Source organism: Lutra lutra, chromosome 8, assembly GCF_902655055.1.
Source record: "Lutra lutra chromosome 8, mLutLut1.2, whole genome shotgun sequence".
NCBI classification, from domain to species: Eukaryota; Metazoa; Chordata; class Mammalia; order Carnivora; family Mustelidae; genus Lutra; species Lutra lutra.
In genome coordinates this window covers 138,798,165-138,815,672 of record NC_062285.1, presented here as the reverse complement: position 1 = coordinate 138,815,672, position 17,508 = coordinate 138,798,165, and the positions used below count along the sequence as shown (strand labels likewise).

The window sequence follows — 17,508 nt, the reverse complement described above, 5'->3', positions numbered from 1 at the left end:
AACTTGTTTTGGTTAGCGGTAAGACTCCCAGTCAGTGGTAGGCTCTTAGTAGTTAAGTTTTTGGAGAGTCAAAAGGTGTAGGTGAATTTTCAACTGCCGGGCAGGAGGGGGGTTATTGGCCCCCATAACCCCCGCATCGTTCAGGGTCAGCAGTTCGTCACGGTCCATGTCTGTCGCGGCCGTGAGAAAATACTGCTTCCGTGTCACGATTCTCTGTGAGGGAATAGTGAGAAGGGCACTGCTTATTAAGTCCTGGACTAGCTAAAACAAAATCAGAGCTTTCAGGGGGCGCCTGGGTGGCTCCACCAGTTAAACATCCACCTTCGGCTCAGGTCAGGATCCCAGGGTCCTGGGATCGAGTCCTGCATCGGGCTCTCTGCTCGGCGGGGGAGCCTGCTTCTCCCTCTCCCTCTGTCTGTCACTCCCCTTGCTTGTGCTCTCTCTGTCAAATGAGTAAATAAAATCTTTAAAAACAAAATCAGATCTTTCAGAACGAGAATGAAAATAAATCCATAGGAAAGCCGACTTGCAGGCAAACTCTTGTTTGTACAAGGATGTCCCAGACAGGAGCCTCTCCCCAGCGAGTGGAGTTCCCTGCTTTCCCACCGAGCCACCCCACGCTGGAGGGGCAGCTGCTGTGTGATGGGCGCTGGGGTGCAGCCGTGAACGAGACGGGCAGGTCCTCGCTCTGCGTGGTTCCTCCTCCAGGGGAGAGAGCAGAGAAAGGAACAACGCCAAGGCCGGTGAGAAATGCTGTGACTTGGAGGGCGGACACTGAGGCTGCTCGGGGAGACGCCGCGAAGGGCCTGGGGGAGCTGAGGGTGGGGGGCGCCAGCTGTCCCGGTTGCGTCAGGACGGATGCTTGGGATCGAGGGAGGCCTGGGAGCTGCGCTGGGCTTTGGGAGGGCTGGCCGCTAGGCCCAGGTGATTTCTCTGGCGGGTCTGGAAAGTGCTCTGATGCTCCAACTGGGCCCCTCAGCCAAGCTGGCCCAGTGGAAACCGGAGCAGAGGGACTTCGAGGCTGAGTGGCCGAGGTGGAGGCCCCTTGAGAGAAGGACCATGAGCTTCGAAGGCCGAGGTCTGGGGCTGCCCCGTGACTTCCTCTCCCTAGTCCCGACCGTTCAATTCTTTCCTTCCATTGCACAAAACACCCCAGTCTCCTTCCGCTCTGTGCTGTTAGCCTGAGCTATCTAGATGTGGCTCCTGAGGCTTCCAACCAACAGCATCCTAACCTCTAAGAAGGTCGCTCTGGTCCCTGCAAGGAGAACAGCTTGGAGAATTGTCATCTAGATGATGGAAGGTGGCACCTGGAGAGAAAAGAGATGCTTGGAAGTAGCATCGACCCGATTGGTGAGCGGGGGCGGTGGGGGGATGAGTGAGGAAGTGGGAGAGAGGTGTCAGGGAGGATGCCTGTGTTTCTGGAGGGTTCCTTCATGGCAGGGCCTCTGCAGGGGAGCAGGGCTCAGGGCAAGGAGGACCTTCTGTTTTAGAGACATCAAACTTAGTGTTGGGGACAGGCCAGTGGGTTGTCCCATTGGTAGCTGAGGGGCTGAGGTTGGACTGTGACACAGAACTGAGGGCCATCAGCATAGAGACAGGAACGCTACCCCAGCAGGTGGCCTGAAGGCAAAGGCTAGCCCACAGGCAGGGTGTGGCATCTCTGTGAGGCCAGGAGTGAGCGCTGCCTGGGGTCACGGAGCTGAGACCTGGGGGTGCCCTGGGACTTCACAACCTGGGAGTGCACGGTCGCAGCATGACAGGGAGGACATGGATCAGCCGTGTAGTTGAGTCTTTCCAGTAGGGAGATGAGGGGGAGAAGAAAGGCAGGGAGCTTCCGAGGGGCTGCACGCTCAACTAAAGATGATCGTTTTAATGGCTTTTGTTCATTCATTCTGCCAGAGTCACTGGATCCTCACCGTGTACTTAGTTGCTCTAGGTGCTGGGGTACCTTTTGCTAAGAAAGATGGGCCCATCCCTGCCATCGTGGAGCATAAAATCCAGTGGGGGCTGGAGGAGAAACTCCTTGAGCTGTTGTGTCGGGGTGTGATGTACACACCATCAACACGCCTTTTCAGTGTACATACAATTCAGTGATTTTTTGGCAAATGTACAGAGTTGTGCAACCGTCACCGCAGGCCAATTTTAGAACATCTCCACCCCCACCCCATCCCCCGTGCCTGCTTGTAGTAACTCCCCATTCCTACTCCGGACCTCGGACAACTGCTCACCTACTTTCTGTTTCTACAAATGGGTCTCTTTTGGACATTCCGTGTGAGTCCTGCCCGCTGTGTGTCTTCATGTTTAGCTTCTTTCACTTAGCGTCATGTGTTTGAGGTCGGAGCACATGCTGGCCTCTCGTGCCTTTTTCCCGCCAAATGGTATCCCAGCGTGTGGGGGCAGAGAGCACGTGGTGTTTACCCAACACGCAGCTGAGGGCTTGTGAGTCGTTCTGGCTCCTTAGCTGTGCGAGTAACATTGCTCTGGGTATTTGCACACACTCTCCGCATGCACCAATGTTTTCGTTTCTCACGGGTGGGTATCTAGCAGAATCCCTAGATCACAGGCGAATAAGCCATTTTGCAAAGCCGGTTTGTGCTGTTTTGCATTCCCACCGACAGTGTCCTTGGCGATGTGAAGCGGCATCTCCCTCTGACTCTGATTTGCATTTCCCTGATGACCAGCGATGTGGAGCATCTTTTCCCAGGCTTACGGGACACGCGTGGGTCTTCTTGAGACAAACCACACGAAAGGAATGCATTTGTCACTGCTGGTAAGAGATGATGACTTATCTTTAATTCCATGGTGGACGGTTTCACTGACTCTTCCGCAAAGCCCTTACTGACAGCTCTTGTCTACACTGGTCTCTCCTTTCTCCTAAAATGTAAAGCATAAGTCAGATCATGTCTGAGGCCTAATGCTCTCCAAAGGAACGGCCCCCGGCACTTAGAAGAAACTCCAACTCCTCGCCTCTCTGGCCTCGTCTCCCATCACCCTCTCCCTTCTGCACCTGTTCATTTTGCTGGAGCCACAGTGGCCTCTGAGTGCCTCAGGGCCTTTGCACTGGCCGTCCCCTCTACCTGGAATTTTCTTCTCCTTGCTTGTTGTGGGCTGGCTCCATCTTACCATTTGGGGCACCCTGGCCCTCTCCTCTTAGAGAAGATTTCCTGACAATCCTTTCCTGATGAGCCTTCCATCTGCCTCAAAGTGCTGGTCGCCACCCCAGCCTCCAGCTGGCATTGGTTTGGCAATAGCAGGAACTGGATGAATGACAAGTGGATGACTGGCCGGAGGACACTCAGGGGTCTGCTCACTTGTGACTGTCCTCACCCTCCATCCATACAGCTCCTCCTGCCCAGGCCTTTGCCATCCATCCCCAGGCTGCGATGAGGCAGAACGTGAGATCAGGGTGACATTCTGTCCTGCATGTCTTCAGTGGTCACTTGGTGAAGCAGTTTTGGACAGTGCGAGAGTGGCAGGTGTCAGGGCCGGCAAGCCAGAACAAGATCAGACAGTGTCTGAGGAATCGTTTAAAATCTGAGGAACTGTACTCCTAAGAAGAGAAGATTGAAGGATAACACAAGTATTCGAAGGGCTGTAAGGTGAAGAGGGGTCACAGGTAATGGATATGTTATGGGGGTTGTCTCAGAGGGCAGAAGGAGTGAGGAGGTAGAAGTTAGTTCCACTCAGGGAGGGCTTTTCTGTTAGCATTGCCTATTCTGGAATGGTCTCATCTTATGAGGTAGTGAGCATCCTGTCCCAGAGAGAGTACAACTCCCCAGGGTGTGGTAGAAAGGAGGCAGCATGGAGAAGGCTGGAGCAGGTGGCTTTTAGGGAGGGCCTTTCTCCCTCTGAGCCTCTAGGAAATTCCCCTCAGCAAAATCTAGAATTTTGATCTGGTGCTTCTGGAAAAGAGGAAAGAGCCATTTCCGGACAGGTAGAGGGCGGCCAGCAGCGTGCATGTGCCAGCATGTGCCTGGATACTGGCCAGCAGGGAGAGGATGGGCCATACTCCAGGGTCCCAAGAGTGGATTTTCCGCTCACTGGATGAATTGGGCTCATCTCATTCACCACAGCCTCCCCAGTGCCCCCAAGAGTGTCCAGTATGTAGCTGGTGCTCACCAGCCCCAACTTCAAAGCTTGGCTGTGGAATCCAAGTCCTTGGGAGAATCCCTGTCCCCTCACTTGCCGTGGGCTCCCAGCTCCTTTGCCTCTCAGCGTCTGCTTCCTTGTTTGCTCAGTGTGTGTGGTGACGTGAGGGTGACAGTCATCCCCACCTTCCAGGTGGTTGCTCTCCGGCTCTCCTCCATGGCGATGACCACTGTCTTTGTGGCTGGGTCCCGCCTCCATTCCCACTGGCCGGCCCCTGGGCAGGCAGTTTCGAGGTCCCACCCACCTGCTTCGGGGAGGAGCAGCCGGGTGGAGCCAGGCTGCGGACAGGTGCCAAGGGAGTAGTCCCCCGAGCCCTGAAAGGTCAAGGGCTGGCAGAGTGCTGGGCACGGTGAAGGCTGAGTCACAGCCACAAAAGCTGAGGGGCGTGTCCGAGTGACAACACTCACTTCCGGCCAGGAGGGTGCTATGTCTCATATCTCGGGGCAAGGGAGCCCAAACAGAAAGTCTTTGAGAAAGAAAGGAAACAAACAGGAGGACAATGGAAAATTTCAGCCAAAAGCCACCCAGGAGTCCCCTTAGTTTGAGAGGATCTCTGGAGCCTCAGCTCCCCTACCAGCACGCGGCCCTGCCTACCGCTTGGCCTGGAGTGGCTTTCCCATCTACAAATACAGGTGCACCTCCAGGCAGCCCCTTCCCAGTCGTCCGTGACCCCCCAGGGCCCTCACACTGTCTTGACCGAAGTTCAGGCTGTGCCCATAGCCTGGTGCGGGCGTGCTCCTCCGTTCCCCCCTCCACCTGCTGAAATTCTGCTCCTTCCTGATGCCCAATGAAAACACCATGTCCTGGAGGCTTGAAGCCATTTTTGGATGCAGTCCCTGCCCCTTCCTCTGCCTGCCCTTGACCTTTCAGGGCTCGGGGACTACGCCCTGCAAGTCAGTTGGTGTTCCACGCTTCCCTTAGGCTCACCTTTCTCCCCAACATGGGATCACTCTCCCTCTCCACCCCTCCCTCCCCACCCCCCATGGCTTGAATATGGTTCTTATGACCATTTTCATAGAACTCCACATGTATTTACCCAAACTGATCACAGGTGCTTTTTCTGATGTCACCAGTGCTATGCACAAGAGTCTATAAATACGAAGTCGCCGCCCACTGAACAATACACCTGTGTTGCCGCTTCCTGGTACCCACCCAAACCAGTTGACAAGGTTCACACAGAAACCTGCACACGAATGCTCACAGCAGCTTTACTCATAATTGCCAAAACTTGGAAGCTACCAAGGTGTCCTTTTAGTGGCTGACTGGATACATTGCGTTGCATCCAGATAATGGAATGTTATCACAGTAAGAAAATAATGAGAAATGAGGTATCGCATCACAAAAAGACACAGAGGAAATGTAGATGCATATTGCTAAGTGAAGGAAGTGAGTCTGAAAAAGCTATCTACTGTGTGGTTTCATCCCATGACATTCTGGAAAAGACCAAACCATGGAGACAGTGGAAGACCAGTGGTTGCCAGGAGATGGAGGGAGGGAGGGACGGTGGCGCACGGAGGGTTTTTGGGGCAGTGACAGTATTCTGTATGACATGGTAAGATGGACCCATGTCATCACGCGTTGGTCAAATCCATCGAACGTGTGACAGGGTGTAGCCTACTGCAGACTGCCTTTTTGTGTGTAACAGCGTCGGTTCCTCAGCGATAACAAATATAGGACACCAATACGGATGTAAATAGTGAGGAAATCTTGGCGGGGGAAATGTGGATGGGGGATCTCTGTACCTTCTGATCAGTCTTTCTGTGAACCTAAAACTCTAAAAAAAAAAAAAAAAGTCTATTCATTAAAAAAAAAAAAGAAAGAAAGAAATCACTGTTTTTCTCTAGGGCACTGAAGATGTTCCTCCTTTGGAAACCGCGTATCTCCCCTCTCTATGGTTCTTCTCTATGGTTCTTCTCTCCAGAGGCCTGAGCCACAGGAAGGGCTCCAGGGGCTTTGGCTGAGTTTCCTACCATGCCTGGTGCTGTGGGCAAGAGGTTTACACATCTGTATATCAAGGGCTTGGGTGGCAAACTGTGCCTGGGGTAGGGGGCTATGGGGCCCTGAGAGGCCTGGGTTGGGCCCACCATAGAGCCACCAGGCTCTCACACTCACAGATGCTAGGCAGAAACGGCTGCTACATATCCTGCCATCACCCCTCCCTTCCTCAAGTCAGGGACATGTGGCAATGCCCCACATTCTCTGAACTTCACTTTTCTCCTCTGTAAATGGGGAAGGTAATTCCTACCCCACAGTGGGAGGTTTAAATCTGTTCCTGGACTGCTCCCTACTCTCAGGCGTGGGCATGGCTGCTCGGGTCTGGTTGCGAAGGACAGGCCCACGGACTTAAAAAAAAAAAAAAAAGTCCACCCTGCAATTTGACAAATGAAGAGAGCAGAATAATTGCAAGAGAAGACCTCTGGGCTCTCAGAAAGCAGTTTCCAAAGAGGGAGGGGGCTATGTGGGAGGTCTTCTGGAAGTGTCCAGAGGAGGGCCTCCAAGGAGGAGTGGTATTTGTCTGGGAAGACATGTCAGCCATCAGCCGGTAAGGAATAGTCAGCAGGTGCCACAGCAGGAAAGTTCTGGAGAGAGCACCACAGAGCAAACGCCCAGAAGCAGCCTCTGACATCTGGCAGGGCTCCAAGCCCATGCTCAGGCAGGCCCCCAGACCAGGGACACAACCCCTGCTCTCCCTGTGCTCTCTCTTCTGGGAGACTCTGCATGGTCTGGGGGAGTGTGAAAGGCATGCTTTGGGAGCCACACAAGAGCTGGGTGACCTTGGACAAGTCACTGCCTCTTGAACCTCCGTTTCCCCAAGCACAAAGTGGGATCGTTGGGAGCTGCTACATACAAAGCAACCTCATGGGGCCTGTCACCATGGAAAGGGCTTGGGTGGTAGCCATGATTATTACTGGGGGCTGGGAGAAGCCAGGGCCACCCCAGCCCTTGGATCCTCCCTGGGTGCCCAGCCCAAGATCTGTCCCAGTAGGTGCTTCTTGTAGGCCGATGGACCCATGAATGAAGGAGTGGGGGCTCTCCCCCAAGACCTGGTCCCAGGGAGGGCCTGGCTCTGGTGCCACTGTGGACACACGGTGGGAATGGCATGACCTATAATTAACCCAAGCCTGGTCTGGCGGGCAGGTAGGCGGACAGGCTCTCCCTGGACCCATGTGATACTCTGGTTGGCCTCAGTGAGCGCAATCTGAAACCCCAGCCACGGGCTGGAACCAGTAGCACAGAAAACAGAGCTGTCACAACAGGAAGGGTGTGTTTGGAGCCTGCCAGAGGTACGGTGGAGGGGGCCTCCGCCCTGCTTTCCCGCACTCCAGGCTGCCCAGGAGCTGCCAGGCCCCAGATGCTTAGAACACGGGAGCTACTGGGAGCGTGTGCTTGGCAGGGTGCTGGATTCAGCCCTGGCCAGCCACCCCTGACCTTGGTCTTGAACCCTAGGGAGGGTTATTTGCCCACAGCCTTTAGGAATCTGCCTGCACTCAACTCAGGCCAGCAGCCCCTCACTCCCACCTGCCCCCATGACCTGCCCCCCAAGGGCTGCTTACCATCTTCAAGGATCTGCTCAAACTTTGCTTTTCTCAGGACCTGCCCGGGACTCCCAAATATTTGCTTGGACCCCTCTGGAGCCTGGTCCTCCACCCAGCAGGAGGTGCTGCAAAGTGGGAAATGTGTGTTTTTCGTTCATGCCTCAGTTGGTATGATGTGTCTGCTGTGTTAGAGGGAGAGATAGGGTTGGCGTGGGGAAAGAACATTGGAGAAGGAACCAGAAGCCCCAATTTGAGAAGGACCCCTAGCACTGATGACTGGAAAACCTGGGCAACTCATCTGTCTTCCCTGGGCCTCTGCTTCCTCACCAGTGATGACTCACTGGCCATCCTTTGGGGCCTCCTGGCTTTGACACTCTCTGGTCTCAAATGCTCTCCCCAGCGTCTTCCTGCCAATTTCTTCCCTGCCCCACCGCCCGCCCTGTGCTGCCAATGGGAAACCATTGCTCCCCGTGCCTATTTGCCTGCTGGCTGCTTATTCTGATCTATCGTCCATCATTCACACATCTGGAGAAGAAAAGGAATATTCCTTAGTCATACACACTTCTGAGGCTCTGCCACATGGCGTCGACGGCTCTGGTTCAGTTGATTCCAAACCATTCGTACTCACCTTGGCAGCCTCTGGCTTGGATCTCTCATCTGCCCCTCAAACCCAGAGAGAAGAGAAAGCGGCTGGCCTGGGCGGGCCACCAGGAAGAGGAATTGCTTGAACTTGATGTGGAGGGTCTTGGCCTCCTGCACCTTTCCACCCGCCGTGGGGCCGTTTGGATTGGTGGGTGGGTTCTGATGGGTTGTTCTCAGACTTGGTTGGACCCTCCCATGGAGGGAGAAGCGGGGGACAGGGAGACGAGGCGGAGGCAGGAATGAAGCCTGGGAGGAGCAGAGGGCCGTGGGAGTGGGAATGCGGGCAGAGGGTGGGGCGGCCCGGGAGAGAGAGATGGTGCCCACATTCCTCCGTGGGTGATAACCTGAGAGCAAGGCCCCGTCCCCTGAAACGATGTCTACTCTCCAGAGCAGCACCCTTCGGCTCTGCGGCTCTTGGGCCAGGGAGTGTGGGCGAGGGAGAAGGAGCTCACCTGTCCATTGTGGTCTGCCAGGCCCCTCACCTGCTCCGCCTTCCCTTCGCAAACCAGGAGGTGGATCTGGCAAGCAGGTGCATGATGGTAATATCAGCATCGGTCGAGCTGGTACCCACCTTGTGCTGGGCACCGTGGGAAGGATCTTTCACCCATTACTGCATTTAATTCCTCAATGGCCATCCTTTTAGGTAGGGGTGAGCCATCATTCCCCGTCTGGATGGGGACATTGAGGCTGAGAAGTGAGGGGACTTGCCCAAAGCTGTATGCTAAAAAAAAATAATGAAGTGTTTTCAAACAAAAGCAAAGCAAAACAAAATGAAAAGAATGAGGAACCTCTGAGCCTGTGACTGAGTCCTAGGCTTTCCTAATTGCTGGGGGGAAAAGTCTTTTCAGCAAAAAACTAAAGAGCCCAGGTCGCTTAGGCCTCTCCTTCTCCTTTCTTCTGACACCGAGCAGTGAATGGGATTTGGGTAAATATGAGCCCCGTGGTGTCCGTGGGAGCCTGACCTCCAACGCCTGCTTCTTGTACTCCTGCTTCAACGGGGGCATATTGCCACATACAATCCTGGGCCCAAGATCATTCCACCAGGAAGTCCCCCACCCTCACCCCAGGCGAGGCATGTCTGCCCCTGAGGCAGAAACTCCCCCCCCCCCCAAGTATTTAACAGATGACAACTGAACACATCAGGTACAGACACAGGTCCGTTTGCAACAGCTGGTCTGGGGGCCAGGAGCAGCCCTTGATGGCTCCCCACTATCTTCAAGTTCTTTGTGTCTTTATTGGTGGCACTCCGCATGAAATCGTACATGGGATCAATAGCAGTGTTTGACGGGTATACATTTATTTTATGATATAATTATGGTGTACAACTTCTTTTATAAGTTCAAGTTTATAACATTCATCTGTTATAAACTGAATCAGTAAGGGGAAAGTCACTTTTTTTTTTAATGAATGCACATTTTGAGATCGCTGCAATGTTTTTTTAAAAATTAGCTTTGGTATGCAATTTTATTTTCTATCAAGGAAATCTGGAATCACAGAAGTGGTTGCATATGGTAACATTGTAAAACAAAATAAAACAAGATCTCATTTCCCAATCACAGGATGCCCTTCGATTTAGCCGATCCAGGAGCCCACCAAAGGGAAGAAGATACTCGGGATTCAGAATGGAATCTACTGTTGACATCCAGGATCTTCTCTTCCTCCCAAAGGGCAGGAACTCAAAGAGGGAGTGTGGGATTGAGTCTGTATGTTCATCAGAGGGTAGAAAATACTTTATACAATGTATCACATGAAGTCTGGGCATTAAATCCTTCCTCCAAAGTTTCAAAACATTCACTTTCATGTATTGGTTTCCTTGTTGCCACTTGTTCCACATTGGCACAAATGGCAACACTGTAACACTGACCCCCCCCCCCCCCCCCCAACCAGGAGCCTTGGCACTTAGTAAAAGTATGAAGATTCCTTCAGGAATAGTGCTTTCAAGCCATATGAGGCATAAGAACCAATTAAGGAACTTGGGGAAAATGGGGTGCTCCTGGAGATTCCCACAGGGGGAAATGCTGTCCCGTTGATGTGACCACATCCTGCTGACTTTGGGTGGGAGCTGGTCCCAGGCCTGAGTGTCCTACCAGCAGCGCTGAGCTGAATGTGACCCTCGTAAGTACAGCTGTGTACTTGATGGCATAGTGTTACATGAGCAGACGTGCACAGGCCAGAATGGAACGAAACAAAGCGAAGCAAGAAAGGCTAGGATAATTGCCTCCTAATCAATGACACATTTGTAAGGAATCCAGATCTTTCTACAACTTGGCAGGGAAGAGCTCCATTCTGAGGTAAATCCAGAAATGGGCTCCTCTAGTCGTAACAGTTAACACTTTGATGTCTCTAGAACATTAATGGGTGATGCAGAGTACGTGTTCCTGCATCTAGCTTATTTGATGACGCTTAAAAATGTTTAAGGGTTAAGTCTCTCCTGAGGCACTCTTACAAAATGTGGATCAGGGAGGGGTCCTCGGACACACTCAGCAACTGCCGATCGTGCCAGGACCCGTCCTCAGAGCAGGTATGATCTCATGAATCCTTGAGGTTTCCCTAAGCACTTGATTTCTATGGTTATCCCCATTTTACAGTTGGGAAAACAGAGACCTGGAATGGCAAAGTAATAGCACCCACAGCTATTTGCAGCTCAGCTGCTTTCCCCACCTTATTTTCACTCGTGCTTGCAAGGCTCTGGCCAAGCAGAACCCTCCTCTCTTCCTGGAGAGCATGATTTCTTGCCTCTGGGCCTTTGCTCTACTGAATTTCCATTCCCTTTGGCTCCATTAAATACCACTGCCTTCAAGATTGTTGCCGTCCTACTGGAGGGTTTCTGGTTCGTGAGGATCACTGCTGTCCCTTGATGGGGAGCCTCTTCTGGACTCTGTGTCTTTGTTGGGTCTTCTCAGGAGCAGAAGCAGCAGGACCCAGGTCCATCCCTCCCTGAACTGCCGGCTGCCCCCTGTCCTGCCCCGCACATTCTAAACACTGGGATTTATTTATAGAGTAAATGTCTGTAGCAGATTTTGTTTTTGTTTTTGTTTTAAGATTTTATTTGTCAGAGAAAGAGAGTGCATAAGCAGGGGGAGTGGCATGCAGAGGGAGAAGCAGGCGCCCCACTGAGCAAGGAGCCAAATGCTGGACTCCATCCCAGAATCCTGGGATCATGACCCAAGCCGAAGGCAGACACTTAACCAACTGAGCCACCCAAGTGTCCCACAGATTTTGATTTTTGTCCTTGAACGAGGAATATATACCACTGTGTAAGAAAGACTATTTTACCAGCAATACAATTATATCTGGGTTTTTTGTTTGTTTTTGAGAATGTTTTGATCTCCACAAAATTATGTGTGGACTTGGGTTGTGTGTTTATCCAGGCTGCTTAGTAGGAAATGGTTAATAAAGGATTGAGTCAGCCTTGGTCCCAGACCCAGGTAATGAGCACGTTGTGTGGGGAGGAGGAGACAAAAGGGGAGTTGACAAAGCCTGACCACATGTTAACCACTTAGATACTGAGCACTCCTACCTGCACGCCCAGAGCCGCTCTCCACACTTCTGCTTTTTTTGTCCCTCTTACCCCTGACCACAACCGTGTGAGACGGGCTCTGTTATCACCTCCCTGTCACAGATCGGGACAGAGAGGCACAGGTTATACAGTGACCTGCCCAAGGCCCCTCAGTGGGGAAGGGGTAGAGGCCGGTTTGGGCTCCAGGCCAGTTTGAATATGACTGAAGGAGAAGGCTGAATACAATCTTGTGAAATGTTTGCGGGGATCCAACCTGGGATGGTCAAAGCTCGCAGAGGGGAATTCTCTTTGGGAAATATACCCGATAAGCTGTTGGGATGGAAGGAGGACTCAGAGTGTTTTAGCAACAGTGTCAGATTGCTAGGTGCAAGAAAATGAGAGGAATTTTGGTTTTGCCCTAATGTTAGTAGTAGTCACACAGCCAAGTTCAGGGTCCCCAACAAGAAAATACGATGTCGGGACAGCCAAAATAAAACAGCAGTAACATCCTGTTCTGCAGCTTAGACAGGCCTCGCACTAACACTCCGCTTTCCAGCCCCTGCAGAAATGAGTTCTGCAAAATGTTCTCAAATAAGACAATTAACCACAAAGCATTTGTCACCGTCACGGGCAAGGGGCAGTTAAAACCCAAGCCCCCCAGTGTCAAGCCACAGAAGCCCGTCAGCGCATGACCACGAACCTACTAGGTAGACAGATACATGACCAAAGCCCTGATTGGCCCGACCCAGCACAGCCTGGTTACTTAAGACAGTTCTGCAAAAGATCTTGTAAAACTCCCAAACTTAGAAACTCCAGGGGCAGGCCTCTCACGTGCCCTCCCTCTCCGGGAGCTTTGTCCTATCACTCAGTAAACTTTGGTTTGATGCCCACCTCTCTTCTTCTGGAATCTACCTCTTCATTCCTCAAAGCGGCGTGACCAAGAACCACAGGCACCAAGGGGACACAAATCCTGTAACATTAAGAAGGAAAGAAAGAGACAGGAAAGGGGCCAATGTGTAGATGGTAGAGCGCTGCCTGGGTCACGTGGTAGGAAGTGACCTCTGGGGCTAGGAGGTTCAGAAAGGCTCAGGGGCTGTCTTGTTGCTGGCCAGTGCCAGGCTGGCCGTCTCCCTGTGGTGTCCGGTCTGCGGAAACTCCTTCCAGCCTTACCAGCGCTTGGTGTGAAGGGGGACGTGTGTGAGCGTGTGTGTACAGGGGAAGGGGATGAGGGCGAGGACTGACGGGCGGATGGGGAAGAGCAGGAGGCTGGAGGCCCACGCCACTGGCCAGCACCCGTTCAGAAACCTCCAGCAGTGATCATAGGCACAATGCTACTTTCCAAACAATTTGGAAAGTGAAAAACCACTCTATTTCTTTGTGGTCTCTCTCAGTTCCTATCCATAGGTGGTGGAATCTTACAGTCCCCACCATTTTGTGTCCTGCTTTCCCTTTGACCATTTTAGCTGAAGCATTTTCCCACATTGCTACACCGTCCTCGTGATTATTCTCCAGTTGGAACCAGCACAGGCCTGGGTTGGGGGGGACCTGGTTTCTAATCCTGGCTCTGCCACTTAACTCTCTTTACTCCAGCCATCCCCCCGCAGCCCCCAGCAAGTTGCTGGGGCGCCGGCTGCAGACCCTCCCTTGGGTAGCCTTTTCGCACTCTCCAGGACCCCGGGAAGCAATGCTTGGAAAGCGCTGTGGGTAGTGCGCCATGAAGGCCAGCAGTTTTAATCTTTATTCTCTCTGTCTGTAGAATGGGGCTGACACCCCAGCAGGCAAGGTCTGGTGAGAACTAGAAATAAAGTGCTCCATTGTGCAGTGCCCGGGCCGCTCTCCCTGATTGCACGGTGCACACACACTCTCACACGCACTCCCCGCGGCTCCGTCCACACACACACACACACACACACACACGAACACACTCTCTCTCTCTGCCCGGCTTAAACTAAGCGGCTCAGGAGCGATCTGCACTTGTGGCGGGAATCTGAGGAAGCCCGGTTGACACTGGCTTCCCTGAGCGCCCCAGGGGAGGAAACTTCCGGAACTCCCAGTCAGGTGAGGCGCTGCCCTCCCGCGCTCCCCGCGCCTGGGTTCCAGCAGAGCCGCAGGACTCTAGCCCCGGTGAACGACCCCGCCAAGCACAGCCCGGGAGCGACCCCAGGACGGCGACCCCTCACCCTAGCTCTTGCTTAAGTAGGCACTCCCCCTTTGATGGACGGGAGTCGCGCCAATGGCGCCCGGGGGCGGTCCTTCGGTGCGGCAGGGGGCGGGCCGCCTCCTGGGGCCCTGGCCCAGTCGGGGCTGCCGGAGGGGGCGTGGGGCGGGGCCCGGCGCCCAGCAGCCAATGGGACGAGCACAGCGGGCGCGGCGGGGGCGGTGCACTGGTGGCTGGCGGCAGCTGCGGCCGCGGTGGGTCAGGGCAGGGCTGTGGAGCGCGGCCGGAGCGAGGGCGGCAGCCGGACCCGGAGACGCCGTCGCGGCCGGAGCGGGGTGAGCGGCGAGCCGGGAGGAGAGCGGCGGCCGAGGTGAGGGGCGCGCCGCGACGGTTGGGGCGCCGCGGGCGGGCGGCGGGCCCCGCGCCCTGTCAGGCCGCCGCGCCGGGGCCGCGCTCCGCGCCTGGGGGAAGCCTCTGCGGCCGCGCGGCCGGCGCGCGGACTTCCTGTCGCCGTGGGAGGGGGCGTGCTCGGGGGCCGCGGCGGGCGCCGAAGGCCGGCGGGTGTTCGGGGGGGAGCCGCCGGGGGCGGGCTTGGCGCGGGGCTGCGGGCGCCCGCGGGCGAGTTCTCGGGCGGGGGTCGCGGGCGAGCGGAGTGCGGCGGCGGGGCCCGCGGGCTGGGAGCTGCTGCCGAGGGGCAGGTGGGCGGCTGCGGGGAGGCTCGGGGAGGAGCCGCGGGCGCGCTGCGGGGAGTCCGCGGAGCCGAGGGGCGCGAGGTTCGCTGCGGGACACGCGGGAGGCGAGGGCGGCTGCGGGAGCGGCGCCGGAGCCCCGGGGTGGCTGGTAAGCACCAGGTGGAGGGCAGGGCTGGGTCCGACGGGTGGCGGGGGCAGGCGGGACGCGGACGCGGATGAGCTTACGGGGGCACTTTGACGACCGCCTTTCCTTTCCTTCCTTTCCACCCTCCGCGTGCCTCTCCTGGCTCCACGGGGGTGCGGGCGGCGAGGCCTGCCTTGTGAGCAGCCCCTAGGGCAGGGGGCACAGGCAGGAGAGTCTGGGGCTGTTCGCCCGCTCCACCCTCGGAGTTTCCCACAGTCACTGATTCTTGGAACCGTGAGCGCCTTCTCCCTTCTGGGGTTTCCGAGCCTGCCGGGTCATCGGAGGTTCCGGGCTGGAGAAGTAGCGACTTCTGTCCTCTGATCTCACTGGTCCGTTGGGCATTTGGCGCCACCAGAGAAGGGCGATTTTCCTATCGGAAGGACTTGGTCGGGAGAGCAGGCTGTGCGCCTTCTACACCCCCCCCCCCCCCCCCCCACGCAGCTCTGGCCTCTGAGCATGCTGCTGTCCAGTTGGGTGCCCAGGGGAAGGCGGCCTTCAAGGTGGGGTGTGTGTCATCATTCCGGAGCCTTCTCTGCCGCAGCTGTCCTGTTTTTTTTTTTTTTGTGGTGAAAGGGTAGGCTGCCCAGAGTCTCCACGGCTACTCATCACACTGTTTACCAAACACTCCTTGGCTGTCCTGATGAAAATCAAGAGATTTGCTAAAGGAATTCAAACCTGAGCTGCTGTCCGTGAGCTCACAGCTTCCTTCCCTGCTCTGCAGTTCCTCCCTCCGCAGTTGGATGCTGAAGTTCTGTTTTAATCCTCCTGGGATTGCCAGTTTGGTGCCCAGGGCGAGGAAACCAACCAGGTGGGGGCTGTTGAATGCCAGCCCTCCCGTCCTGGCCCCAGATGTCCTTATTCCACTTGATTCGCAAGCCTGGTTGCAGCCTCCACATAGACGCATTGAATAGGAGCCAGTGCAACTTGGGTTTCTCTTGATTCACATGGGAAACTCATCTGTGTGCGTTTTAACTTAATTCTGGAGCTCGGCCATCAATCTCCTGGGTGAGGTTATGCTAGTTGAGATACGAGGCCACATCAAAAACTTTTCTGTGGTGTGTGATTTTCTTTTGACAATTGTCTTCAAGCTTTAAAGAAACGGGCCGATATAGGCTGATATATTTATTACTTGGGAAAGTAACATAACCCAGAGGGATAGAAGAGTGATTAGGTCTGTGCTCTTGCTTCACTTTGTCGGAGAAGAATAAGAACTCATTCGAATGGAAACAGCTCATGCTGTTTGGGCACTGGAACTTTATTACTCTCAGTCTTAAGTATATGAGAGGTCATAATATTTAAATAACCTAAAAGTATGCATATGTAAAAAACCTTGTCTGGGTTTCGGACATAGGCTGGGAGATAAGGTTGTCTTTCCCTAGTCCCGGATGCCTAATCCAGATCTCTGATAGCCAGACCATTCCTGGGGTGGGAGCTGAGGGGCATTTGTCCTTTACCTTTTCATTTTCTTCCCTATTCACTTGAAAGTTGTAGACTTTCACTTGAATTCCCTTGAAACTTGTAGACCGAGTTAAGGCCATGATGCTCAGGCTTCCTGCTTGTGACAGAGTCATCAGCGGGTTCCAGGATGTTACGGAATATCAAACAGAGTTCACAGATTCCTTAATAATAGTAATGGTACCTTTACCAAGGTAGCATTTACCAAGGGCTTTCTGGCCACCCTCACCTGAACCTTGCAGCTGACCCGCGCCTGCCTTATCTGTCATCAGATCTGCCTTATCTGTCATCAGATTGTCATGGCCGCTTTGCGGAGGCCACCCTGTAGATTATGGGGTAATGACCACATTCATGGGAGCCATAGTGCTGGCTCAGTTTTTTCCCCAATTAGGTTGTTTGGAACTGCAGTGGCATACCTGAGAACAGCACAGCCATGCCTCAGTTATGAAGTCAGTTTGCATTCCACAGGTAGAGACCTTTCTTTATGGCCCTGGCAGTGATCCTTCACATACCTGAATGCATCTTAGTGCCTGAAACCCGACTCCTGATGGGTCCCAGTGCTGGTCTCTGGGATGGCTGTGTAGGATTCCTTCAAATACTTAGTATTCAGATGATTATGTTCTGTCTGCTGACTGGAGACAGTCTTAAAAGAGGAATTCTCGAAGTATACTGAGAAGCATTCTGTGCCATGCGACATTCTTGGCATACGTGCAGTTCCAAAGATAACTGTTAGAAGAACACTGGCCATCTAAGACCACACGGGTTGGTAGTTTGACTAAAAGCACATAAAACAACAACAGTCTCCTTTCTTTATGTATTGATTTCTTTTTGTTCCCATGATTGCACATTTATGTTTGTTTGGTAAAATAGCACCATGTAATCCATTTTTTATTTCCTAGAATAAAATCTTCATTTTGTTTTAATTATTTTTAAAAATTTATTTGCTTATTTTAGAGGCAGAGTGTGTGTGTGTGGGTGGGGGTGCTGGGGGGGGTGTAGAGTAGGTCAGGGCAGAGAGAGAGAATCCCAAGCAGACTTGGTGCTGAGCACTGAACCTGATGCAGGGCTCTATCCCAGGACCCCGAGATCATGACCTGAGGCAAAACCAAGAGTCAGACACTCAACTGACTGAGCCACTGAGGCACCCCTTAATTAATTTATTTTTTCATTCTTTCGTTTTTTTTTTTTTTTAA

The 17,508-nt window shown here is 53.8% G+C and overlaps 1 protein-coding gene across 3 annotated transcripts in view; it reads left to right on the top strand.

Moving 5' to 3' along the window:
* The first annotated feature begins 14,217 nt into the window (after positions 1-14,217).
* The window catches only part of PACSIN2 (protein kinase C and casein kinase substrate in neurons 2), a 132,212-nt gene continuing 128,921 nt past the window's right edge, over positions 14,218-17,508 (top strand). For 2 of the 3 annotated variants that reach the window (XM_047739858.1, XM_047739854.1), the window contains exon 1: positions 14,218-14,354. The gene's annotated coding sequence lies outside the window, so the exon portion shown is untranslated. The remainder of the gene's footprint in view (positions 14,355-17,508) is intronic. The other variant, XM_047739856.1, reaches the window with a different exon arrangement.